This window comes from Bos javanicus, chromosome 19 (genome assembly GCF_032452875.1).
Source record: "Bos javanicus breed banteng chromosome 19, ARS-OSU_banteng_1.0, whole genome shotgun sequence".
NCBI classification, from domain to species: Eukaryota; Metazoa; Chordata; class Mammalia; order Artiodactyla; family Bovidae; genus Bos; species Bos javanicus.
Genome location: NC_083886.1, coordinates 9,207,099 through 9,220,591, shown reverse-complemented (window position 1 = coordinate 9,220,591; position 13,493 = coordinate 9,207,099). Strand labels below are relative to the sequence as shown.

At 42.3% G+C, this 13,493-nt stretch overlaps 1 non-coding gene across 1 annotated transcript; it reads left to right on the top strand.

Annotated features, from left to right (window-relative positions):
* Positions 1-13,082: 13,082 nt before the first annotated feature.
* On the top strand, positions 13,083-13,222 carry LOC133233136 (small nucleolar RNA SNORA7). The gene has a single exon (XR_009731612.1). It is a non-coding gene; the product is annotated as a small nucleolar RNA SNORA7 (small nucleolar RNA).
* The last annotated feature ends 271 nt before the right edge of the window (positions 13,223-13,493 follow it).

Below are 13,493 nucleotides of genomic sequence, written 5' to 3'. Positions count from 1 at the left end.
TTTTCCATTGCCCCCAGGCTCCACATACTCTATTTCTCTGGAACCGTCTCCTTGCTCTATCCGTTCTAAAACCTGGCATGTCTCTTAGTCATCTCTGTCTTGTGTTTGATCAGGCATTCCAGTTTCCCGTAGACTAGCACATTTTACCCAGGACTGCCACTAACCCACCCAGTGACACGGTACACATTGAGCAACAAGTGTCCCTTCCCCCAGATAGACAGCTCTATGCCAGGCACCATGGTGAGCATAGCCTAGATTTTAGCCCCTACCTGACCTTGGGCTGGATACCCTTGTGCAGAACTTGCCCTACACAAGCCTCCATGACATTCCTGCAGCTGGAAGGCAGCCGTCTCAGAGAGAGTGCTGTCCACTATGACACAGTCATCTAACCAGATGTCAGTGGGTTTTGGCCACCTAACTGAAGTGACTTTGTTCATCTTATTGCTGCCAAAGCCTAAAGCATTGCCTTGATCAGCACAAGTACACTTGTTGCCTCAAGTAACTTTGCCTAGCCTCTGTTTCCTCGCGTGCAAAATGAAGATAATAATAAGACCTACTTCATGGGATTGTTGTGACAGTTAAATGAGGTATTCAGCATAAAATACTTTGCACAGTGCTGAGCCCAGGAATAAAAACTATCACTGCGTTTCAAGTGCTTTTATCACTCAATCAAGAGCAAGTCAAGATTCACTCAGCAAATAAGTTCCAACAACTGCTTTTTAGTATGTGTTTATCTGGCTACATTATGTCTTAGCTGTGGCACTCAGGAGTTTCGTTGTGTTATGTGGGGGCTTTCGTTGTGGTGTGGGGGCTTTCTAGGTGTGGTGCACAGGGTCCAGAGCGCCAGGGCTCAGTGGTCGCAGAGCCCAGGCTTAGTTGCCCCATGGCATATGGGATTTTAGTTCCCCGACCAGGGATTGAACCTGGACCCCTATCTTGCAAGGTGGACTCTCAACCGCTAGACCACCAGGGAAGTCCCCATTAACAACTCTTTCGTGCCAGGCCTACTGAAAAGTGTTGTGGTTACCAAGGTGAATACCCACAATGTGGTAGGGAAAGCAGATGCAAATGGACATGAAGATGGCACAGCGGGGTCAGTTCTGTGACAGAGGTCAGTACAGAGGTGGGATGAGAGGTGGTGAATGTCAGTGAGTTTCATTCTGCTTGAAACTGGGTTAAGGAAGCTTGAATGTATCACTGGTATGCCTCTGCATTTGACATTCAGCAAAATAAAATGTATTACTTCAGTTCACCCCCAAACAAATGGCTTAAAACAACCCTTGATTATCAGCTCATCAGGAAGGTTTGTTTTTCCTCCAGATGTTGGCTGGGTGACTTGACTGAGGTTGGAGAATTCAAGACGGAGTCACCTTTGTCTGGTGCCTCAACTGCCAGCTGGACTGGCCAGGAATTTCCCTCTCCCTCCATGTACTCTCCAGCAACGAAGCTGGGCCTCTCTGTATAGTGGCTTGGGGTTCCGAGAGGATGAAATCTGAACCTGCCAGGCATCTTAAGACCAACGTCCAGACCTAGGCAGCATCGCTGTGCTATATTCTATTGGTCAAAAGAAGTTAACATGACAGCCTGGGTTCCAGGGTCCGAGGGAAGTGTCAGTAGGCTCCACCTCTGGGCGGGGGAAGAGGCAGAGAACTGTCGATACGTTTACCCACTCCCTGATAGCTCAGTTGGTAAAGAGTCCAGCTGCAGTGCAGGAGACCCGGTTTGATTCCGGGGTTGAGAAGATCTGCTGGAGAAGGGAGAAGTGAGGTAACAGGACTACTAACAGAACAATTTCTTCTACCTGACATGGGAACACCCAACAGACTTCAAGTACTGTTTGCCACTCCCTGAAAACCTCAGCCATTAAGCTGTGCAGTTGGGGCATGACTTTGTGAATTTCTTCAACCTTTTGGAAAGCAATTTAGTAATCATTAACAAAAGTCATAAAAAAACGTTCATATCCTTTGACCCAATAACCAGATTTCAAGAAAATTATCCCAAGGGAACTGATTCAAAAGAAAAGCAAAGTGCATACATGCCAAGTTCTTCGTTGCCATTTTCCCTAGAGCAGCTAAACATGAACAGCTTAAATGTCCAGTAGTAAGGAAATGGTTAGCTAAATTACAACACAAGTAAATACTTGTTGGAATATTATGATTCCTAAAGTGACAATTATTATTACTATATGAAAGCCTGGAAACATTTTAAAACAAAATGCTAAGTGACACATTTGGAACTCAAAAATTTCTCTACATAAACAGCAACTAGAGCCAGACAAGGAAAAAAAATGTGTTAGGGTTTTGGAACTGATTTTGAAATTGATTTATTTTCTTTAAAAATATTCTTTATTGTTTTACATCAAAATCAGAAGAAGAACATAGGCAGAGCCGTATGGGAAAGTGGTTTATGAAAAAAGAAAGTCCACATCATAAAAGCCAGGGCGTAAATTGCAGAGCTTTTAAAAAAGCAAATGCTTAAGCTGCTCCCTGGAGATTCCAATTCAGAAAGTCCCAGATAGGGACCAGTTTTTTACATATATATTTTTTCAGAGCTCACAAATGATTTTGATGTACACGAGGATGAACTTCATCATTATCCTTTCAAATGCTCTAATAAACACTGATAAGAAATAGCAATACAAGGAAAACTTATATATTAATAACTAGAACCCTTTTTCCCTGATAAAAGTTGTTCCTGCTTGTGGGCCTTTTCCATTTCCAGTTAGTTATACTCCGATAAACTGTAGCCTTTGTACATAATCCAGAACACAGAAAGGACTGCTTTCAGTAAACATATGTGGTTCTGTACAATGTAAGGAAAAAACATTACAGAAGAGCTGAGGGCCTGGGGTTTAACAGGAAGAGTAATAGCAGCAGGAAAAAATGTCATCTCCATAACAGGCAAAAGATAGCAATAGAATTTCAAGGACGTTCTCCCACTGTGACCAGCTATGGTCCTTTCCCAGGGAACAGAGGTAATAAGTAGGCTCATGAAGACCAATGTGCATATTTTTCTTTCTTTTTATCATGATAGCATTAACCCATAGGGTGTTATTGTTAAACACAAGAGTAGGATCAGAAAATGCCAAATAGAGCCTTGTTCTACCCAGGTTAGCTTCCACAGAATGTAGTGACAGAGACAATAGATTCTTTACGACAATCCTGGAGTTAACCAGTTTTCACAATAACTATTCCCTGAGACCATCAATTCCCAAAGGGAGCTCTTTGTTAAAAACAGTTCCTCAGAAGGCTGAAAGGTATTGCCTGAAAAGGAGTTCTGTGATGAAATAAATTTGGAATGCAGGATTTAAGTGAGGTAGAGAGGTTTCTTTGCAGGACTTCTCAGGGCCTTTGTGAATCTCTGAGAAATAATTATAGTATGAAATATGAAAACCTCCTCTTAGTCAATGACACATGCTTTGTAAAACACTTCCATAGACCATATGGTTTCCAGTAAGAATTAAATAAACATTAATTGTTAAGTCAAAGAAAATCAATACACGGTATCACAATCCCAGGTTTACATCATGGAATTTGCATGTTTTACAGAAGGAAAACTAACTTGTGTGTCAAAATTAAGAGATAAAATTTCTGATCAAGAACCACTCCAGATAAATCCTCAGAACTGGTGAAAAAGTTGACTACCATTTACAGACAAAACAAACTTGAAAAAAAAGAGAAAGGAAACAATTAGAAAATTAGATTTTTAAAAATACCATTCATAATAGGATCAAAATCTACAAAGCTATATAGGAATAAATCTTAATTCATATATATGGTCAAATGTCTATGAAAAAATTTAAAGTCTTAATGGCACCCCACTCCAGTACTCTTGCCTGGAAAATCCTGTGGACGAAGGAGCCTGGAAGGCTGCAGTCCATGGGGTCGCTGAGGGTCGGACACGACTGAGCGACTTCACTTTCACTTTTCACTTTCATGCATTGGAGAAGGAAATGGCAACCCACTCCAGTGTTCTTGCCTGGAGAATCCCAGGGACCGGGGAGCCTGGTGGGCTGCCGTCTATGGGGTCGCACAGAGTCGGACATGACTGAAGTGACTTAGCAGAGCAGCAAAGACCTAAAAGGATTCCTAAACAAACAGAGAGATGACACCATGTCTGTGGCTGGGGAAACTCAGTGTGGTAAAGATATGTTGCAATAGTCTCCATCTTTCATTTCCTTTGCTCCCAAATGAAGACTTATACTTCTCATTCTTTCATTTTCTTGTTTTCTATAATGTCCAAAAATAAAGAAGGTAACAGCTCTTTCATTGCCAGAGTGTCTTCTGCCTATCTTAGCAAGCCTCTAGTGAAATGTTTCAGGGTTCCATCTAAGGATGCCCAATATGAGGACTTCTCTGGTGGTCCGGGGGCTAAGACTCCACGCTCCCAATGCAGGGGGCCTAGGGTTCAATCCCTGGTCAGGAAACTAGATCCTGCATGCAGCAACTAAGACCCAGAACAGCCAAGTAAGTATTTTTTTAAAAAGTTAAAGATGCTCAGTGGTATCCTGGTGATTGTTTTTAAAGTTTCTAATGTAATTCACTAGGTCTTAAAGCATATTCATTTAATATCAGATTCTATAAGAGGCCTAGGCAATTTATTTGTGTCTTCCAACCACTAGATATCTCTTTGGATATCTCAGCTAGAAAGAACTTTTCTTATGTTCAAAATTGCCAATTTAACTTACTAGATGGGGTATGGGGTCGCACAGAGTGGGACACGACTGAAGTGACTTAGCAGCAGCAGCAGCAGCAGATGGGGTACAGTAGAGATAAATGAAGGAGGGGGATGGCTGCTGCTTCTCCTCCATCTTCCAAATCTCCTGCAATTTCCTCTTTTGGCCAGCTCCTACCTGGAATCATACAGAGAAAGGGATCTTGGGAACTGCACACCCCAGCTTAGTCAAATAGACACAGTACGAATTCTATCCTTTATCCAGAGAGATAAAGAACTTCCTGTAAAGTTTCTCCAATGAGGACAACCGGATGCTATAGCTGTTTTAGCTGTTATAGCTGATTTAGCTGTTAGTTGGCTCTCCAACAGTCTGACCCTCCAGTTACTTACTTCTCAATGGGCAATTTTTCTCACCCCCTTCCAGGTTCCCAGCTCTGCAGCCCTCTCCTCTCACACCTAATAGCCCTTGATCCTTCTCCCAAATCTGTAGGCTCAGCCTTGTCACAATTTCTAGGACCAATTCTAACTTTATATTATTATTTAAAATATTTAGTTATTTGGTCATGCCAGGTCTTCACTGTGACACACAGGATCTTCGATCTTGCTTTAGTTGCAGCATGCAAACTCTTTTAGTTTGGGTATGTAAAATCATTTTTTTCCCCTTTTTATTGCTGCATGTGGAATCTTTAGTTGCGGAATGTGAACACTTAGTTGTGGCATGTGGGATCTAGTTCCCTGACCAGGGATTGAACCCAGGCCCCCTGCGTTGGGAGCTCGGAGTCTTAGCCACTGTATACCACCAGGGAAGTCCCCTGGTTCTAACATTAGAAAAAGAAGATTAAGGATATTTAGTCTAACGCTTGGGGATACAACACAAAGTTAAGTTTGCTCTGAGATCAGCTGTGACTTCTTGCTCTGTCATAGGTCCTGTTGGCTGATTTCTGCCTTACCCCTGGGGCCAACAAGCCTCTTTTGATTATCCACTTAGTCCTGGTCCTTCCAGGACTCAGTCCCTGCCCTGCTTTGGGCTCCACCCAAAACCTGTCCCTGAACTCCAGCTGGGAACAATGGCTGATATCTGCAAACATACTTTCCCCAAACCAGCTCCTACAAGTTTGGTTTTCGATTGCAGCAAGCCCATGACATGCTTGAGCAATATTCTTCCAAGCCATTCTGAACCCCTGCATTGTACAAGTGACTCTTGTTCTCCAGAATCAAAGGGTCACTGTTTGTTGTGCGTAGCCCCTTATCACATACTCACCTTCCTTTCAACATTCCCTAAAATTTAATTCTCCTGTGATGACCAGTTTTTGTGCCATGCTCAAAGAACTTCTTCCAAATCTTTTTATAGAATACAAGTGGACCTATTCATCGTTCCCAGCCCAGCACAGCTGACTTTGACAATTACGTTTCATTCTTCCATCTAAATTTCTCTTCAGTTTAATAACAGCATCAGCAGCTAACTTTCTCTTCCAAAGGAAAAACCATCGTGGTTATTGTTATTTTTAAATCACCTAAAGAAAGTTTCCATATGCTCCATTCTAAGCAAAGAACTACAGTGTCATGGTGAGATGGAAGGCTGGTTTTCATTCAATTAGTTCCCACGTGCTCAAGGTGTTTAAGATGCTTGTCCTGGCGAAATGACAAATGGCTGCATGTCATGGATCTTTGAGGTTACCCAAATGTATTTTAAGTGGTAACTGTGACATCCAAGAACGCCAGGGGTGTTAATTTATTACTCCCTCTGTTGTTACCTCTATCTGCCTCTTGTAGCAAATGACCCTGATGCCTCCTATTTTACGCAAAACCTGCTTATTATTGATTGCCCTGTTCCCCAGATTCCGTGTTCTACCTGCCAAACCGGAGAGCCTCCCCGCACCCACCACCTGTGGGCTGCCTTCCCAGAGCGTATCCTGGGTGGGTGTGTCAGGGCCAGGCCCCGCCCCTTCCAGAGCACTTGTTTCTTCAATGCTCTGGACCAGATTGGCTGGGGTGGCTGCCATTCCCAATAACGCATTGAATACTGATACACTGACTCATGGAAAGAGCTTTAAACACCTCTGTTGGCCCCAGTGAAGCGTATCAAGAGAAAATAAAGGAATCCCTAAGAGAGCTTAGATCATTAAATCACCTCTAAGGAGCCATCTTGGAGAAGGCAATGGCACGCCACTCCAGTACTCCTGCCTGGAAAATCATGGATATGGAGATGCCTGGTGGGCTGCAGTCCGTGGGGTCGCTGGGAGTCGGACACGACTGAGCGACTTCACTTTCACTTTTCATTTTCATGCATTGGAGAAGGAAATGGCAACCCACTCCAGTGTTCTTGCCTGGAGAATCACAGGGACCAGGGAGCCTGGTGGGCTGCCGTCTATGGGGTCGCACAGAGTCGGACACGACTGAAGCGACTTAGCAGCAAGAGAGCTTAGATCATTAAATCACCTCTAAGGAGCCATCTAAACTCCAACGGGTTGAGCAAGATTCTCATTGACCACTTTATAGCCGTCAGATTGGATTCTAGTTCAAACATATGATCCAAAGGCACTTTTATGCACTTACAGCTCGCTGGGCTCTTGTGCAATCATTGTAGCTATATTTAAGTCTGTTTTATAGTAGTTGGAGCAGCACAGTTTTATTGTTCTAGGTGATTATAGATTTTTATAATCTTTTCTTCCAGGAAGTATTTTTGACCATATCCCCAACTTATTTACTGCTGAGTCCTTGGTTAGGAGCCCACTGTTCCATTTTAATAGTATTCCTATGAAGAAATGGGCTTCCCTGGTGGCTCAGACGGTTAAGCGTCTTCCTGCAATGCGGGAGGCCTGGGTTCGATCCCTGGGTTGGGAAGATCCCCTGAAGAAGGAAATGGCAACCCGCTCCAGTATTCTTGCCTGGAAAATTCCAGCTACAGTCCAGGGAGTCGCAAAGAGTTGGACACAACTGAGTGACTTCACTTCACTTTATGAAGAAATAAAGTACATATTTATTTTTTCAATTAATTTGTTCATTTTCAAATGATCCATTCTCCTACCAAGCACTTTAGGAGCAGTCCGCCTCTGATTTTCGCTGAGTGTGTGTGTGTCTCTGTGTCTCTGTGTGTAGCTGATAGTGATGGAGGAGGTGGGGTGGGGGTGTGGAATGGATATGATCCTTGGAGAAGAGGTTCTGTTCTAGGACTAATAACTGTGACAAGTTTCCCAAATAACCGAAAAAGTTGGGAGCCTGCTGGTTGGGGTGATCCTGAGCCAGGTTCCTTCACAGGTTCAACGCCTTCAGCTTCCCTTAGTTTTCCTCCCATAGACTTTCAGCTCATTCTTGTTCTTTTTCTGGACAAAATAGAGCCATTCTTTTTTTTTTCCCCTGACCCTGCTTTGGCTAGAGGCCCTAGCATCTTTTCCCTGAAGCCTTGGCCTCTCCTAAACACCTCCCAAGGATGTCCACATCTTAATCCCCAAATATGTAATATGCTATCTTGCATGGTAAAGGGGATTTGGCAGATATCATTAAGTGCAGGATCTTGAGATGAGGAGATTATCTTGGATTATCTGTGTGGACCCAACATGATCACACGGATCCTATAAGAGGGGTACAGAGCTATAAGAGGGTTAGAGCTATAGGAGGAGATATGACTATGGAAGCAGAGGTTGGAGTGATGTGGGGCTAGAAGCCCAGGAATGTGGACAGCCTCTAGAAGCTGGAAAAGGCAAGGGAACAGTGTCTCCAGAAAGAAGGCAACCTGACCAATATCTTAGACTGCTGCTGCTGCTAAGTCACTTCAGTCATGTCCGACTCTGTGTGACCCCATAGACGGCAGCCCACGAGGCTCCCCCATCCCTGGGATTCTCCAGGCAAGAACACTGGAGTGGGTTGCCATTTCCTTCTCCAATGCATGAAAGTGAAAAGTGAAAGGGAAGTCGCTCAGTCATGTCCAACTCTTTGCAACCCCAGGGACTGCAGCCCACCGGGCTCCTCTGTCTATGGGACTTTCCAGGCAAGAGTACTGGAGTGGGGTGCCATCACTTTCTCCATAAGATCCATTTTAAACTTCTGATTTCCAGAACTATAAGAGAATAAATTTGTGTTGTCTTATGCCACTCAGTTTGGGGTGACTTTTTACTGCAGCAATAGGAAACTAATACAGTGCCCCAGCTAGAACTGACGAGAAGGTAGAGACAGAGGGCTTATCTAGAGCCATGCTGCCCAATATGGTAGCCATAGCCACACGTAGCTATTGAGCAGTTGAAATGTGGGTAGTCTGAATTAAGATGTGTGGCAAGTATAAAATACACACCAGATTTTAGGGACTTCATTAATGGTTTGCATTTTTCTTGTTGTTCAGTCACTAAGTCATGTCCAACTCTTTGTGACCCCATGAGCTCACCAGGCTCCTCTGTCCTCCACTGTCTCTTGGAGTTTGCTCAAATTCATGTCTGTTGAGTTGGTGATGCTGTCTTACCATCTCATCCTCTGCAGCCCCCTTCTCCTTTTGCCTTCGATCTTTCCCAGCATCAGGGTCTTTACCAATGAGTCGACTCCTCCCATCAGGTGGAGCTTCAGCTTCAGCATCAGTCCTTCCAATGAATATTCAGGGTTGATTTCCTTCAGGATTGACTGGTTTGATCTCCTTGCAGTTCACGGGACTCTCAAGAGTCTTCTCCAGCGCCACAATTCAAAAACATCAGTTCTTTGATGTTCAGCCTTCATTATGGTCCAGTTCTCACATCTGTACGTGATTATGTTTTAGATACAGTGGATTAAATAAAATATGTTATTAGAATTACTTTCATCTGATTCTTTTTTTACTTGTTTAAAGGTAAAACTAGAAAACTCAAAGTTTCACCTGTTATTTGCATTATATTTCTCTTAATCAGCTCCGTTCTTTGGATTCAGATGAATCTCACTGCTGGGCTTTCTGATGTTACTGTGAAACTGGACTGGGTTGGCCTAGGGCTCCGCTTCAGCTCAAATGCCTCTGAGTACTCCAGGCATCAACAGTATCTCTGCTGAGTACTCCAGGTTACTGCCAGAAGGAGGACAGATCCTGAACTGCCCTGAACCTGCCTGGCTTGAATCCTGTTAAACCTACCTTATGTTTTATAGGCTGGGGGCCATTGCTGAGAAAAAGAACACAAAAATAGGTATGGGTCTTGGAAAAGTCTGTGCAAGTGAAAGACCCGAAGCTTTAGCCTCATTTAGCCTCATGGTAATCTGCCACTTCTCTTTCTCCCAAATCTCATCTGGTGAGGCTCCTTTCTCCTAGTAGCTGGTCTGCCAGGGATCCCACCCTCTATCGATTCTCACTCTTTCAAAGACGACATCCAAAGGGGTCACCATAGCCCTTAACCTAGGCAAAAGGGACCCAAGCCATGAACTTTAGAGGACCCTACAAATCACAAACTCAACTGATAGGTGTATTATGAAGTGTGAGCATGCCCGTCATTTGGAGTTTGGCAGTCAGTGCTGCCGCAGAAGAGTTCATAAACCCTAAACATTTGTTCTCATGACGTACAGATCCCAAGAGGTTACTTCCTTACACTTCTGACCTTTGTCCTTGAAACACAAAGGGACTGAGACCAAGTGTCGTGTAGATGTGCCAGTTGTGCTCCCACTAACGTAGAGCTAGACACTGCCTCCAAGTGCAAGGTGGAGGAAGCATTTAAGGAAAAAAGACAAATCAATTAACTTGTCAAATCCTTCCTCTCAGCTAGCTTGAATGCATATATTCCTGCATAACAAGGTATCATTTCCCCAGAGGTGCCTGGTTCTGATATTTGCAATGGCTGCAAGTGAACGCTAAAGGATATTTTATATCATTAAATAATTCATATTACTCTCAAATTTGTACATATGCAGGTTCAGGTGCAACATTCAGGAAACAGGAATTGGCAACCAGGTGAGCAAGGACAGTGGCAACTAGACGCACGCCGAATGCTAAAATGATGTTTTCATTAACATTTGAATAAAATGGAAATTTTTCAAAAATTTAGATTTACATTTTAGTTTTATTTAAATAATTTTGAAAATGAGCACAAGATCTTCATAGAGATGTAAAATGCAAAGGTGGAGCTCAGGGACTTCGCTGCAAGTCCAGGGGTTAAGACTCTGCGCTTCCACGACAGGGGGCACGGCTTCAGTGCCTGGATGGGGAATTAAGATCCCCCATGCCACACGGTGCCGCCAAAAGAAGAGCGGAGCTGAGAGAAGAAAAAAGCTGCAGGGGAAGGAAGTAGAAAGCAGTCTGCTTACTCAGAGAACAGACTTGTGGTTGCCAAAGGGGAGAGGGCAGGAGGGGAGGATGAATGGAGAGTTTCAGGCCAGCAGATGCCAACCATTATATACAGAATGGAGAAGCAGCAAGATGCTACTATACAGCACAGGGAACTGGATTCAATATCCTGTGATAAAACATAATGGAAAAGAATATATATGTGTGTGTGTATGTATATTGCATGTATAACAATCACTTTGCTGTACAGTAGAAATTAACAGAACATTGTAAATCAACTGTACCTCAATTTTTAAAAAAGCATTCTACTTAAATTTCTAAGAACTAGAAACAATGCAAGTGAGTGGACTTCTGCTGAGCATGACTCACATAAAAAAAAAGGATTTTAGAAATGTTTTGCTCAATAAAGTTCTCATTAATAATCAAAAGAAAACGAACAAAGAAACCTTCCAACTCATATTTGGAAAGATGAAATGCCTGCAACTTCATATTCTCCAGGAAATGAACGCTTCATTATTGATTAAAACGATGAGAACAACAACAGCAACAAAAAGATTTGTTGATAACAAAGTTATAACTCAGGAAGCCAAATGCAATTCTGGCCTGTCCAATAATAGCATATGAAGAAAATTGCATTTATAAAAGCTGAAATTGAATGTGAAAACCAAAAACATCTGGAGCTTTACTGTGCTTATTGGACAGTGATCTTGAAAAATAGCTGTCATGTCCTTCTGACAGCGTAAATATGTTTCTAGCAAGAGCCAATTCAAATTAATGATTAGAATTTTCCATTGCACCAATATGGCAGAATTAAATGTAGTATTTAATTTTACAGCAAAATTATTTTAGATGGAGAAAGAGATCCTAGAAATAGCTGTTATGTATTTTTATATCCTCGGTCCAAAAGCAATATTTTGTTACCACTATGACAAAATTTTACATGGTCAGTTTTGGCCAATTAAGGTGTCTGTGTCTGGAATCACTTAGGTTCTTGACTAAAATGAAACATCACTTGCACGCAAAAAATATATATATGAGACTACTACAATTAATTTTTAAAAGATTGAATAAACAGCAAAACAAAAATAGTATTCAACAGAGGCAAATGATATTCTTAGATTATGTATGACATCCTTATAAAATAGTATGTGTTCGGATGACCAATGGGCACAAGAAAAGAAGCTCAGCGTCACTAATTACTAGAGAAGTGCAAATCAAATTTACAGGTGGCACAAAAGGTACCAGCTCACACCGGTCAGAATGGCCATCAATAAAAAGCCTAAAAATAACAAATGTTGGGGAGGATATGAAAAAAGGGGAACCCTCTTGCACTGCTGGTGGGAATGTAAACTGATGCAGCCACTAGGAGAATAGGATTGAGGTTCCTTAAAAAACTAAAGATAGAGTTGTCCTATGACCCAGCAACTCCACTCCTGAGTATATATCCAGACAAAACTATAATTAAAAGAGAGACACTTTTAATGACCCCTATGCTGATAGTGTCACTATTTACAACAGCCAAGACATGGAAACAGCCTAAATGTTCATCAACAGATGAGTGGATAAAGAAGATACAATATATATACATATATATATACGCACACATATACAATGGAATATTACTCATTCATAAAAAAGAATGAAGGATTGCTATTGTAGCTACATTGGCTGGATCTAGAGATTATCATACAAAGTGAAGTCAGCCAGAAAGAGAAAAACGAATATCAAGTGATATCACTTATCTGTGAAATCTAAAAGACGACCCAAATGAATTGATCTATAAAACGGACTCACAGACATAGAGAACAGACTTGACTTCTGGTTGCCAAGGGAAGAGGCGGTGGAGAGGGTCAGATTGGGAGTTCAGGATTAACAAACTATTATGTAGAGAATGGATAAACAGCAGCAAGATCCTATTGTATAGCACAGGGAATGACATTCAATATTCTGTAATAAACCATATGGAAGATAATTTTTTAAATTAGAGGATAAAATGTGTCCAAATTTAATCAAGAATAATTATACTTTTTTTGTGGCAATGGGCAAATCAATATTTATAGCAAACAATGGAAAATTTCTAGGTTTAATAAGAATTATTTTAAAATGTGATGAAAAAATGTTCAGCATAAAAAAAGGAAAAAGGAGAAACTGCCCTGGTGGTCCATTGGTTAAGAATCTGCCTGCTAACCTCCCAGGATCGCATCTGGAGAATGGCTTGTATTCTGCCAGCTTCGGAGTCGGGAGGGAAAGCAAGCCTGGCAGAGGTACCCATTCCATTCCCAGTTTGCTCAGTATCTGGTGATTGGAAGACACTCTGCAACAAGAAAAAAAAAAAAAAGAATCTGCCTGCTAATGCAGAGGACATGGGTTTGATTTCTAGTCCAGAAAGATGCTACCAGTCATGGGGCAACTAAACCCGTGTGCCACCACTACTGAAATGCTTGTGCTGAGAGTCTCAGTTCAGTTCAGTCGCTCAGTCGTGTCCGACTCTTTGCGACTCCATGGACTGAAGCACGCCACACTTCCCTGTTCATCACCAACTCTGGAAGCTCAAACTCATGTCCATTGAGTTGGTGATGCCATCCAACCATCTCAT